The sequence below is a fragment of the Coregonus clupeaformis genome, unplaced genomic scaffold (genome assembly GCF_020615455.1).
Source record: "Coregonus clupeaformis isolate EN_2021a unplaced genomic scaffold, ASM2061545v1 scaf0467, whole genome shotgun sequence".
Lineage (NCBI taxonomy): Eukaryota > Metazoa > Chordata > Actinopteri > Salmoniformes > Salmonidae > Coregonus > Coregonus clupeaformis.
In genome coordinates this window covers 121,135-135,338 of record NW_025533922.1, presented here as the reverse complement: position 1 = coordinate 135,338, position 14,204 = coordinate 121,135, and the positions used below count along the sequence as shown (strand labels likewise).

The following is a 14,204-nucleotide window of genomic DNA, read 5'->3' as shown; positions in this document are numbered from 1 at the left end:
GTTCTTGCATTCATCTTAAGATCTACGCTATGTCTAGGTTGATGAAGTGGTTGGCCGACATCCAAGCTGAGATATCTGCCAGGTACGCTGAGATGCGTGTCAGCCACCTGTGGGGGAAAAGAAGGAGGCCATGAGCATAGCAATGATAGGAGAGACCATGTGGAGGATAAGGACAGAGCAGAGCAACTTGGTGTATAGTGAGAAGATGAGAGGGCCTAGAACCTAAGCCTGGGGACACCTGCCAGTGGTGAGAGTACGTGAGGTGCAGACACAGATCCTTCTCCACATCACCTGGTAGGAGTGGCCTGCCAGGTAGGATACAAGAGTGTGCAGGAGCCTGAGACGCCCAGCCATGAGAGGGTGGAGAGGAGATCTGATGACCACGAAGTGTCGAAGGCAGCGGATAGATCTAGAGGATCAGGAACAGAGAGAGAGTCAGCTTTGGCAGTGGAGAGTCTCAAAGACACACAGAAAAGCAGTCTTCGCTGAGTGACCCGTCTTGAAGCCTGACTGGTTAGGTCAAGAAGATCAGTTTGGACAGAAATAGTTGAGAGAGTTACTGCGACAGCATGCTCAAGTGTTTTGGAAAGAAAGAAAGAAGGGATATAGGTCTGTCGCTTGACGTCAGAGGAATCGCGTGTTGGTTTATTGAGGAGGGAGCAACTGCCATTCTGAAGTCAGAGAAGATGCAGCCAGTGGTCAGGGGATGAGTTGATGAGGGAATTGAGAAGTTCTTAGAGATGGTTGGGAGAAGTTCTCCAGAGATGGTTGGGAGAAGTTCTCCCAGAGATGGTTGGGAGAAGGTCTCCAGAGATGGTTGGGAGAAGGGTGTCCTCCCGAGTGGTGTAGTGGTCTAAAGCACTGCATCGCAGTGCTAGCTGTGCACTTCAGAGATCCTGGTTCAAATCCAGGCTCTGTCAGACAGCTGGCCGCGACCGAGACCCATGGGCGGCGCACAACTGGCCCAGCGTCGTCCAGGGTAGGGGAGGGAATGCCAGGGATGTAACTCAGTTGGTAGAGCATGGCATTTGCAACATCAGGGTTGTGGGTTCGATTCCAATATGAAAAAATAAAATAATGTATGCACTCACTCTGGATAAGAGCGTCTGCTAAATGACTAAAATGTAAATGTAAAATGTAAGGGATGAGGTGGAGCGGGCAGGTTGTTGGGCGGCCGGACTTCATTAGTCGCACAATTTTATCTGGAGATGGAGGGGAGAAAGAAGTCAAGGTGTAGGGTAGTTCTGTGTGAGTGGGACTAGTAGACTCCATAGGCTGAGTGAATGAGGAGTGGATATCGTCGCCCACAGAGAGGAAGGAGGGAGGGGGTGGAGGATTACGGTGGGAGGAGAAGGTAGAAAATAGTTTCCTAGGGTTAGAAGCAGAAGCTTGGCATTTAGAGTGATAGAAAGTGGCTTTAGCAGTGGATACAGAAGAAGAGAAGGTAGAGAGAGGGGAGGAAAGGATGATAAGTCCTCCTAAAAGATTAATTTTCCACGGAGTAGGAGGAGATGGCTGGGCCGGCCGGGAGGAAAGGATACAGTCATAGGACGCAGAAAAGAGAGGAGAATAGGGTCAAAGAGGCAGAATCAGGAGACAGGAAGGAGAAGGATTTAGCAGAAAGATGATAGGATATACAGTAAGAGGACAGAGTAGACCTCCCATGTGGCGCAGCGGTCTAAGATCCGGGTTCGATCCCGGGCCGCGACCGGGAGACCCATGAGGCGGCGCACAATTGGCCCAGCGTCGTCCGGGTTAGGAGAGGGTTTGGCCGGCTGGGATGTCCATGTCCCATCGTGCTCTAGTGACTCCTTGTGGCGGCTGGGTGCATGCGATTTGTAAACAAAAATTAATAGAAAAAGTAGTGGGAGAGCGAGGGAGCAAAGATTGTGACGCCGCATGACCATCTGGGTAGGGGCTGAGTGGCTAGGGTTGGAGGAGAGGGAGACAGAAAAGGAAACAAAGTATTTTTAATATTTATATTCTTGATTTCAGACCAAAATAAGTTGAGACAAAATAATTTCAGCCCCAAAACCAATAGTAATGGGAGTTTCATGGATGTGTTGAGAGCTAATTTGTTATTTGTTTCAGTGTGTTGGTGATAACAGGTAACTAAGTCATAATCCTTACGAAAGCTGCCCATATTCATTGTTAAATGTCATGTCATATTTTTGCCCCTTTCCAGTAAGCTTGAAAAAACACAGAATTCCTCTCAGAACTGTGGTTGAAGAATACAAAAATGTCTGGCTTTTATGAAATGGATGACCAAAATAACATGAGACACAGTCCTGCCTTTGGGAGGGGGAGGGAGGTATAAAGGAAAGAGGGAGGGAGGAGGGAGGAAGGAGGAAGGCAGAGAGAGAGAGAGAGAGAGAGAGAGAGAGAGAGAGAGAGAGAGGAGAGAGAGAGAGAGAGAGAGAGAGAGAGAGAGAAAACAAGAAAGAAAGGAAGAGAGCAAGAGAGAGAGGATTGGTTTAGGTCCACGGAATTTGGTGGGAAACGTGGTTGCTGTTGGGCAGAAAACAGAGGACGCCAGCGGGTCAAAAGGGCTCTTCATATAGAACATAGTGCACAGCGCCAAGTCCCAATGTTGAAGGCCAATCACTGTTCACGAATGACAAGGCATTGGAGGGTTAAGTGTGTGTGTGTTTCTGTGCAAGGAGAGGCATCAGAGGGTTGGTTGTACAGTGCAGGCTGTTCTCTGCTGGAAGAAAGAGTTCAAACCCATGCTCTCTCAGCTGCCACTCAGACATAAGATGCCTAAACACAATAACAGTGGAGGACTAGATGGACTACATAACCATGATGGGTTGATGCATAAATGGGAAACAGCCTCAGAGTTTAAAGAAGGATATGAGGGAAAATTGTTGCATGAGATGTTTTTCTTTAGGAAGATGCACTACTCTTGAAACTAGGATAAATCTTATATAAAATACACCTTCATTAAATAGTTTGTACGGGTTGCACGTCATTCATTCTTAATTAGGCATTCGTATTCGCTACATACTATGTACGTAGAGTAAGGAATTAGAGTAAAGCATGATACAATTGTGTTGAAATACATATACTAGCTAGATTTCACAACATCGACAACTCAATCACCAACTGAGTTCTAAGTAAACATCAATGGCTACAGACAAATGCAACAAGGGAATAGCTATTCTGAAACATACCACCATAGACTTTAACAATAGCCTGTGCCCTTTGTAAGGCTTTGCTACTTGTCTCTCAGCATTACACAGATGTAGCTGACATTGTTTGATAAATAGTATTTGAAATCATTTCAAATACTTTAGCGTTGGCTTTGGGTCAGCCTAAAAGCCAGAAGGCAGGGGTTGGCACTTTGGGACTATTCCATTTGGTTTTGTTGTGCCAGGCCAGCTCAATCGGGCTCCAGCTAAAGTATTTGAAAGATTTCAAATACTATTTGAACCCAGGTTTAGTATTGAGGTAATGGAATGGTGTTGAGTCCAAACAAGCACATCACACTTCAGGGTCAACCCTACCTCATGCCATAAGAGTTAGATCAGACATCGACTTAGCTCTGCATTTCAACTCAAGAATCCCCTCAATCAAAGAATACCACACACACATGTCTAATACCCTGTGGAGTTCTGCCATACAGAGTAACCTGAAACCAGTGTAAACCTTTATCAAACTGGAGTGATGATTGGATAATGAGATGGTCTGGGAGATATTATTGGTTCATCATGTTAGAGGTTTACCTTCCAGCCAATCAGATTGTCACGCCTATGCCTACTCTCAGCCAATCGATTGTCAGGCTATTTTGGGCTATTTCAGGAGGTGTATGGGTGGACTCATCTTTCATGCAAATGATCCAGAAACACAGCATCCAGAAATATCAGTCTACAGGGACCGATCCAGAAAAATTTATAGAAAAACAGGGTGAATTATGACGCATTTTCATGATTGGAAATATGAATGTCTGTTTCCCGATAATGATATAACTTTGTTGTTTTCATATAGTCAATACATACTATATGTATACAATGTTCTGAATGCATATCATTCTAATCTAGAACACTTTGTAGGTCAGACTAAAAAACGATTCTATTCAAATCTGTTAGATATTGTTTAGAGCAGAAACAGCACAGCTCTTAAGTGAGGTGACCCAACCCTTCCTAACACACAGGCCTTAGGCAGATGTATTAAGATAAACAAATCATCTCGAATAATTGCAGACTTGTGTATTGCCCTGATGAGGCGGTGCACTTTGGCTGATACTGATCACGGTGCCAGTCAACAATCAGACAGTATGGCTCCACTCTGCATATACTGATTTTCATACAGCAACTTTGCAGGGCCCATATTCAGAAAGCGTCTTGAGTAGGACTGCTGATCTGGGATCAGTGTTGCTCAGATCACAATGAAGGATTAGGATGGACAAAGGATACCTGGTCCTAGATCAGCACTCCTACTCTGAGATGTTTTATAGCTACGTAATCAGGACCCAGCCCAGTTCTATGTGCCATCACAAAAATCTTGCTTTGCAATTTGCAAATGATGCCTCAGTGGGGACCCAATTGACATCACATTGTTTATGCTCAAATATATTTTCAGTTTGATCAAACACAGCACATGTTTGGTCCTACTCCGGCCTCTAACATGGCTGTGTTCCTAATGCCATTTTGCATTGCAATTCCTCCAAGCTATAGCTCCGCCACATGTTTGCACCAGCTCAAGCCAAGATGACTGTGGTGGCAAGACCATTTCTAATTTATAAAAGCCAAAAGGATCAATTCAAAATTCATGAACAATCTGTCTGGTAACAACCAGTGATTTCTGTGACTGTGGGGCAGTAGCTAGTGAAACGATGGGGACGGATGGTGCAACACAAAGGAAAGTTCTGCCTCCCCTCATTAAACAGGGAAAATGACTGTTAACGAAAGAGAGGAGAGAGAGATTCATAGTCAGACTTCTCCTCCCTAGGCTCTTTCTATAACTTTCTTCATACTCAATGCTGTTTGAGTATAAAAATCCTTTAGAAAAATGTCAGAACAGCTATAGTGAAAAAAATTGCTGGCAACAAGAGGCCTAAAATCCCTGGAAATTGTAATTCATTCCCAGAACTGAACAAACAATGAGTGAACAATGAGGGAGAATGATTACTATTTTGTTTTACAAGCCTAGTCAACTTAACCCAGCATCTGCCCTCATCATGGAAAAGTTCATGCCAACAACCTTCTCTGCGTAAAACATTATTTCACTCCTCGTCACCGTTGCGAGAGTAATTGAAGCAGACTGCCGAGGGGTTATAAAACGTGTCTGTTTCACATTCTCCGAGATTCTTGGTTATCGTGACTGAGAGAGGTTGTTTGTTAAAAGAGCAGGTCTCCCAATGATACATAGCAGATCAGGCCGACACATTAAAACAGTTCCTAGTTCCCCGCATTGGCTTCTCAAGTCATGAAATAAGTATACTGACCTTCACTTCAACCCCACTGCATTTTGGAGGTAAGAAGATTGTCACACAATATATTTAAATTTAGGAAGTTTACTCCGATATCTGCGTAAGAAATACAGTCCTTGTGTCTTCACTGTTGTAAATGCACATACATTCATAAAAAAAATAACACAAGCACATTAAAAAAACAATTTGTTAACAAGTAACTATAGTAAACATAAGCTCAAATCCCACATCCTTGACTTTCTCTGCTTCCCCGCCCCCACTAGATCCAGATCACATTCTCTGTTGTGGTTCAATCTTATTCAATGTGGAGCCTGCACACCTGCCTAAACACGTTTCAACTGAAATAAATCAATTGAAAATATTGTTTTGGACAAAGAAAAGAGAGCCTCATTGAATATGGCCTATTTACTTCCACTCTTATTAATGGAGCTACTTGGATGCTTCGAAATTATTTAACAATTTAAATTGTTCAAAGGATAACAGATCTGTATTGAAATACTTCTAGGATTATACAGATGGTAGTTGTGTTTTTTCCAATGAAGGCCTCATGGATAGCTTGTAGTAGAGAGTAAAAAAGCCAAATACATTTCTATTGTCATTCATCTCCATTGTGTTATCTTACTTTGGACAACTAGTTTTACTTTGACTAAATATTTAGTCCTGACTTTGCACCTTTCTGAAAGCTTTTGCAGGAATTTAAGAAGCTTTTGACTTATTACACTCCCACACCATTTCTCACTTCGTAAGAATCTTAATTAGAACCATTTATTCACAGGCCACACATGTTTTACAGCAAGGAAAGAGAGAAAGAAATATATAAATAAGAGAGAGAGAGATAGAGAGAAGCCAACTTCAGTATTTTTAATATAATTTATATAGTCAACAGAAACACAAATAATATTCAACAAATGTATATTTGTGGTATTTTCTATGAATTGTTTTTAGAAGTTAGGCTAGCTCAAGGTGGAGCATGATGAAAATGAACATGTGTTTCCTCCGTGGATATCACATTATACTTTGTCATTATTTTATAAAGTTGAGTTATTCTTAACAACTTTTGGTCATTTAAATGAATTATCATTTTCCGCTTGTGTGAAACTGAGAATTATTGATTTGCATTGCCATCTAGTGGGGAATACATGAGGACTCAGATTGCAGATCAACCGAACTACATCTATGCCCATGTTTTACAAGGTGATGGATTGAAAAGATGAGCAAATGAAAGTATAAAAAAAAGATCTTTTCCATATCCAATCAGATTGGAAGCATGGGCGGCATTTTTATCAAGAACGTCAACAAGAAGTAGCCATCAGTTCCGTTGTAAAACTTTTTTTTGATGTTTAGGAAGTTTTAGATATGAATATATCATTATTAATGCAAGAACTGTGTTGTTTTTGACCAGTTGGTTTTTATTAGCTTAATTGTTTTTATTTAATTGTATCTTGAGCTTTGCCTGGAATGGATGCAGTGTGGACTATCTTTTGTTTACATCATGAGATCGATGATCAACGTTAGCCAGCCAGCTTGCCAGCTACCAATTTCGGTTTAGCAAAGCAGCTACATTGCTTACTAACGTTACAATGTGTTTGGAAATTGTCGTTCAGTATTCATGCATCCCAAAGGACATTTGAAACGAACTCTTCTACTGCTATAGCTGGCAGCGGCACATAGTTGTTAGCTAATTAGCTCGCTCGCTTGCTAGCATTAGCTTTACTTTCAGCAATCACACCCATTGACCCAGTGAGTGTAGGACGCTGGCCAACTTGGTTGCGGCTAGCCATATTACCGTTACAAATACGTTCTTGTACTCTGTGGGAACTGGAGGAGATGGATTCGGCTTCTGGTCGTTCTTTCATACTTTCTGGTTGTGTTAGTCGTCCTACTACCCCTGTGCATCTGGGAACTACAGAAATCAGAGGTCAGTTAGTTTCATTGCAGCCCAATCATATATCGTTACTTGACACTGAATAGCCTAGTCCATGCTTTGTTGTTTGGATGTTGATTATATACATTTATACCTTTCAGGTTGGTACCCATAACAAAGCATGGTTCATAGCTAGAATATTCGTGTTCATGACCATACCCATATCACTATGGGGAATCCTGCAGCATCTTGTGAACTATACTCAACCAGAGCTACAGAAGCCAATTATCAGGTAAGTGATGGCCACTTCCTGTCACAGCTACAGGATATTATTACTTCATTACCATCATGGGTTTGTGTCTTTATCCTGAATGATGTACAGTATAACCTAACTGATTGTGAATGTGCATGATCTCGCTCTCTTTTTATGACAGAATATTATGGATGGTCCCTAATTTACAGTTTGGACAGTGTAAGTAATACCTTCTATTCTTGGTAATGTAGTTAGATGTTCATAAAAGTCAGCATTGGTTTATTGTTAAATTACACATGTTTGACAAAAATAAGCTAACAGAAGAAGTCATCGTAGCTTTGACATTAGTAAAACTGAAAAGCGCCTGACATGAGCGTGGCGCTTCAATTTGAATTGGTTTCACAATGGCAATTAGCATCTAACTGCTACTCTCAACGCCTCCCTATCACAAGATTTCCATTATCCTACTTCCCAAAGAATGAATACAGATCTCCTTTAGAAAAACAAAACAGAGAAACAAAAAAAAGCCTAATTTTCAGAGTAAAATGTTTCAATAGTTTAAACTACAATCATGCAACATATCATTGAGATAATGTAATGACCCATCTATAATCCCATCTCGCCTCTTCTCATCCTCTCCACCCTCTCCTTTCTCTCTCACACAGTGGATTGCGCTTAAATACTCCCAGCATTGCCATCTACGTGGACACGTGCAGGGAAGTGCTAATGAGGCCACGCTTACTCACAACTTCATGATCTTCCTTGCTCAACTACCTGGGAAACCAGGTGCACACATTTTTGTCATGACCTGACTGAGGAGATCCCAGACCAGTTTGTTCCCAACATTCCAATCATGGCCACTCATAAGTCATATGCCAAACATAAGTCTAGCACAAACACGCCTGGGATCCCAGGCTAGACTGAGTAGCCTACATTTATTTCAATATCCTCACACTCTGTAATTCCTCTCTTCTCTTTCGGGCTCCTCTCTATCTCCCCACTCTTTCGCTTCCTCAACCATGGGTAACCAGTACCCCAGCCTGGTACTGATGATGGAGGTGCAGGAGCAGCAGACCTTCCTCCCTCTGCTGCCATGCCCGCCATGGCCCATGGGAGAGTGAGTTTGTTGTTTTTATAGTTTTTGTAGTTCTTTAAGTGTATGTGTGCTAAAATGAACGTGGCCCTTGTCCCAGATATGTTAGTGCTGTGCATTTGGCATGACAACAAACCAGGCTAGTTAGAGGACGCAACATTGTATCTGGCCCGTTATGGTGTCTGAGAGCATGGGCAGTGCATTGAGGCCATCTCCATTTTGAAGTAGTGCATTTTCTTCTATTACTTCTATAAGTTGGTAAACAAAATTAAAATGGTCATACTGCCACCTGGAATATGTTGTTTGAACAGGTATAAAGCCAAGGTTGGCGAATTTACTGCAATCTGTGGTTATGAAATGTTTGATCACTTATCATTCATTGGGTGATACCTCCTTATGACCTGGATGGAATTATGTGATCCATCCTTAAACCATAGGAAGTCCCTCCCAGTTGACTACTTAAAAAAAGTCCTCAATGGCGCTGCCCATGCTAAAACTGGCTTTTGGGCACTAGAGTCCTCTATCAATTTGGCATTATTGCACAAACAACCAGGCTAATAAGGAGCTACAATATTATCCATACCATGTGTTATAAGTTTTCATTTTAGGATGAAGGTGTATGTTTTTGTGCAGCAATAAACTACCACTTGTTTGTTTTTTACGTGTTATGAAGGGATATTTTAGGATTATGTGCTATAATAAACATTCATGTTTTTATACCACATTGATATGTTTTAAGTATACATTTATATTTCATTTTTATATATTTCAGGCTCATAATCAAAACAGGAAGTTGTGCGTCAGGGGTGGCTCCAGTCTGCGTGGCATCTATTTTGAGTCTATTTCTAGAAGGTTCACCTCGCTGTTTGTTTGGCTGCTTGAAGTCTCTCCAAGTCTCCATTTGCTACTTACAGCTCCAAACCGAGCTCCAGTCAGGCAACGATAGTAATATGTAGCATGTCTGCCTGTAGTTGATTAAGAACAGAACCAGAAGTGTTTACAAGTGGAACAACGAGCCTCATTTAGGAAAATGCACCAACCTAAAGAACAGACAGACAGACAGCATTAGGCTTATCTGTTTTGTTTATTCTGCATTTTAACAAATGCTGTGCATCTGCGATTTTAGCCACAAGTATTGAAACATCTTTCTTCATAGGATGTTATTGATTTTAAGAAATGGAAGAAATTAATGAAAATCAAAGCTGGTGATTAGAAAATATTTTAATGCTATTTTATAGTGGGAAAAAGCTAACATTTTGTCAGAATATCTTTCCTTAATAATGTATACCATGTTTTCCTATTGCAGGGTATTGCTATTGAGATGCAAGCTGGGAGTGTTGCAGTACACAGTTGTCAGACCAGTCACAACAGTTATTGCCTTGTAAGTGTTTTGCAAAGGATCTGCTATTCCATTCAGGATGGACTCCTGTTATATGCCTAAGTGTTGAATGTACATGTGCCCAGGGAGACAGCAACATTACCTTGGTCCAGGGCCAGCTCTGTCTCTCTTGACCTCGTGGTCGGCCAGTCCAAGCAGATTATTATTTGTTCAGATGGTGACGAAACATAAATATGTACAAAAAGGAAAAATACAAGCTAAAGATTTTAAAATAAGTCTCATGGCCACCAAACCAACCAGCAGCCTTACGCTCTTCAAGCTGCCACTCTGACTGATAACCACACCCAATTGGCAGCACCTGATGTGCTTATCAAGCAGGCTCAGCATTTGGACAAGGTTGCTGTTGCCCTGGGGAACGGGAGTGTGGAAGTGGTAGTGAGCTGTAGTGTGTGTTCTAAACTACTCAATCCCATTCCTAACACTCGCCACATATACGTTATCATCATCATATGTTCCCCCATTCACTATCCTGTAGGGATATGTCAGCTCTGTGGTGTGTATGATGAAGGTAATCTCAGCTCAACCAATGCATGGACGTACCTGGTGATATTCAACATTATGTCCCAGCTGGTAGGTTCTGTATTTTCCACACTTGTCTTCACATTGCTGTAAACTTCCTGTCACCATACCACCACCACAAATATAACATTATTAAATATTTAGCATTCAGTTCAGTATGTGATCTCTTTCTCTCTCTTATCATTCTTCCTTTCACTCTCTCTCTCCTTCTCTCTCTCTCCCAGTTTGCCATGTACTGCTTGGTCCTGTTCTACAAGGGGCTCCTAAGAGAGGAACTGGCCCCATCAGACAGTGGGGAAGTTCCTGTGTGTGCCAAAATGGTGGTGTCTGCCCTTCTGGTGAGTGCTTGGTGGCCATTTTGGATCACCTGCAACTACCTCCTAGCCTGTCTCCAGATCTGTTTGTGATGTCTTGCAACTCCTGTGGTCAATGAACAATTGACATAGCACAAACAGATCTGGGACCAGGTTATCGTAATCTCCATGATTAATAACATATTTGTTTACCAGTCATTGTGTCTGCCATTCATGGATCTAGCATTGTTATCCATTAAAGTAACACAGTTTTGGCTGCCCATTTTATATTTCTTATACAACTTCTTTTCAGAATTGCATGTGTAGGACTTATTAAGAGTCTGTGTGGCTTATAGCCAGTAATTGCTAATGCATTCCCTGTGTTGGCTGCAGTAGAGGATTGAATATTTCCACTCTGTTGTCTGTACTCTATCTTAGGCAAGCTGCGCTTCATTGCTCTCCTGGTCAAGGTGGGAGTGATCTCAGAGAGACACACACGTGGTACTGGGACAGTGTGGAGGCTGTAGCTACAGGTCTACAGGTAATGCAAGACAATACCAACACTGTAAACGCTTATAATAACACTGTTACTACAATGCTACATAAAGCTGTAGTAAAATAATGCAGTTGTAAAATTACTTGTTTGGTATAAGGTAATATCTGTTGAGGCTTGTGGTCTCAGAACCCCTAGAAAATGGGATGATTCATCTCAAGGACTTATCCTCGTACACATTTCTAAATCATTTAAATAGATGAGGATTTATTACATACTAAATACAACCGTGTGAGAATAAACTTGCTTTGCTATACAGTCAAGCTTTCATTTATGCTTTATCCAGGACTTCATCATCTGTGTGGAGATGTTCCCTGCGGCCATCGCCACCACTTCAGCTTCACCTACAAGCCCTACATCCAGGAGGCTGAGGAGGATCCTGCTTCACCTCTTCCTGGCCATGTGGGGACGCCTCTGACGCCAGGGCTTACACCCTGAGCAAGTTCGCAACGCCGGGTGAGTTCTCATCCCATCTGGCTTGATTCAATAGCTGTCATGCATAGCGACAAGCATGGATGGAATCAAAGAATCCGCTTGTTAAGAACTTTGTTTGAAAAGGTTTAATCTCAGAACCAAATGTATTGGCTAGCTACTCGATTTATGTTAATAGAATGTCATGAGAGAATAGAAAAGGGCCACTCTCAAAATCTTCAAGACTTTGATAGTTTTCCCCATTATGTAAATGTATTGCCATTTTCTTCAAACACACTTTCTTTCCGGTAACAGGGAGAACGGTTATGGGCCGCCCTAGGAAGACCTACTTCGGTGAGGCGGAGGACGACAGCGAGCGCTCAGGCCTGCTTTCTCCAGGATCCCTGGACACCATTGGTCCCACGGAGGCCTTGTCCAACCCGGCATCCCCCAAGGGTCGGTACCAGGGCCTGGGTAAAACCCAAACGCCCCACTCCTGTCGGCCCGCTGCTCAGCAATGCCTGGTGGATTGGAGAGGGGGATGGAGAGGAGAGGGAAGACGATGGTAGACCAGCCCCAGAGCCCAGAAACACCACCAACGAGCCAACAGACTCGGTTACAGACGACCTTGTCGTTATCACCTAGCTTAGCTTCATCGCTAAAATCCTCCAATGGAGACTCTGAATGCACATTATACCAAACACAGTTGGGCAGGAACCAGGTATGGCCTCGGCTACATTTCCTCCAGACGATATTTGACTAATCCGCACGGTCACCAAAGCAAGCGATGAAAAAGCACACGTTAGTCAAGCAATATTGTAGTGACCATTCGTCCACCAGGGCTGATGCAGATGGACTCTGTCAATGACAGCTCAAAGAATGTTCATAAGCTGTGAAGGGTCTCATGAAACGAGATATTTAAGAGATGTTTTCTTGTTTCGTATTGTACTACTGAGTGATACTGGTAAAGTACGGTACATCAATACTTTATTTTAGGATAACCCAGTCTTCATTGCAATGGGTCTGGACAAAAAGCCTGTGAGAGATTTTACCAGTATTCTTGTTCTATAATAGCGCCTGGGTGATATCACTACAAACTCGTTAATCATATATCCCAAGGGTTTTAGTTGTTGCTACTAAAACGCTGTGCTATGTAGCTTTTTGAACTGAATCTATACAAAAATACTGGTTTGCGCCAATGATTGGTTTATTTACATAATTGGTTTGCACATGCTTTGAATATGGTCTTCAACCTATGGTACATATTTTTAAGCATGAAGCTCGGTCTCACTTGGCATTAATGCAACAGCTGGGTAGTCTCTATAGTCTTCTCAGATGCCCCCTTTGTGACGTGCACGTGGTCCTAGTGTATCCACTATCAAGTAATTCACACATTTCACGCCTGCCTCTCATTTGCACATTCAGGAACTGATGCTTACATAGTCATGGTTATAGATACATACAGTGGGGAGAACAAGTATTTGATACACTGCCGATTTTGCAGGTTTTCCTACTTACAAAAGTACGTAGAGTTCTGTAATTTTTATCATAGGTACACTTCAACTGTGAGACGGAATCTAAAACAAAATTCCAGAAAAATCACATTGTATGATTTTAAAGTAATTAATTTGCATTTTATTGCATGACATAAGTATTTGATACATCAGAAAAGCAGAACTTAATATTTGGTACAGAAACCTTTGTTTGCAATTACAGAGATCATATGTTTCCTGTAGGGTCTTGACCAGGTTTGTACACACTGCAGTAGGGATTTTGGCCCACTCCTCCATACAGACCTTCTCCAGATCCTTCAGGTTTCCAGGGCCAATAACCAATACAGACTTTCAGCTCCCCTCCAAAGATGTTCTATTGTTCAGGTCTGGAGACTGGCCAGGCCACTCCAGGACCTTGAGATGCTTCCTCTTACGGAGCCACTCCTTGGTTGCCCTGGCTGTGTGTTTCGGGTCGCTGTCATGCTGGAAGACCCAGCCACGCACTCCATCTTCAATGTTATTACTGAGGGAAGGAGGTTGCTGGCCAATATCTCGTGATACATGGCCCCATCCATCCTTCCTCAATACGGTGCAGTCGCCCTGCCCCTTTGCAGAAAAGCATCCCCAAAGAATGATGTTTCCACCTTCCACCATGCTTCACGGTTGGGATGGTGTTCTTGGGTTGTACTCATCCTTCTTCTTCCTCCAAACACGGCGAGTGGAGTTTAGACCAAAAAGCCCTATTTTTTGTCTCATCAGACCACATGACTTTCTCCCATTCCTCCTCTGGATCATCCAGATGGCACTTGGCAAACTTCAGACGGGCCTGACATGTGCTGGCTTGAGCAGGGGGACCTTTTGCTGCAATTGCAGATTTTAATCCATGACGCGTAGT

The 14,204-nt window shown here is 42.4% G+C and overlaps 1 pseudogene; it reads left to right on the top strand.

Moving 5' to 3' along the window:
- The first annotated feature begins 29 nt into the window (after positions 1–29).
- LOC123484798 lies at positions 30–12,385 on the top strand (annotated as a pseudogene).
- Positions 12,386–14,204: the final 1,819 nt, after the last annotated feature.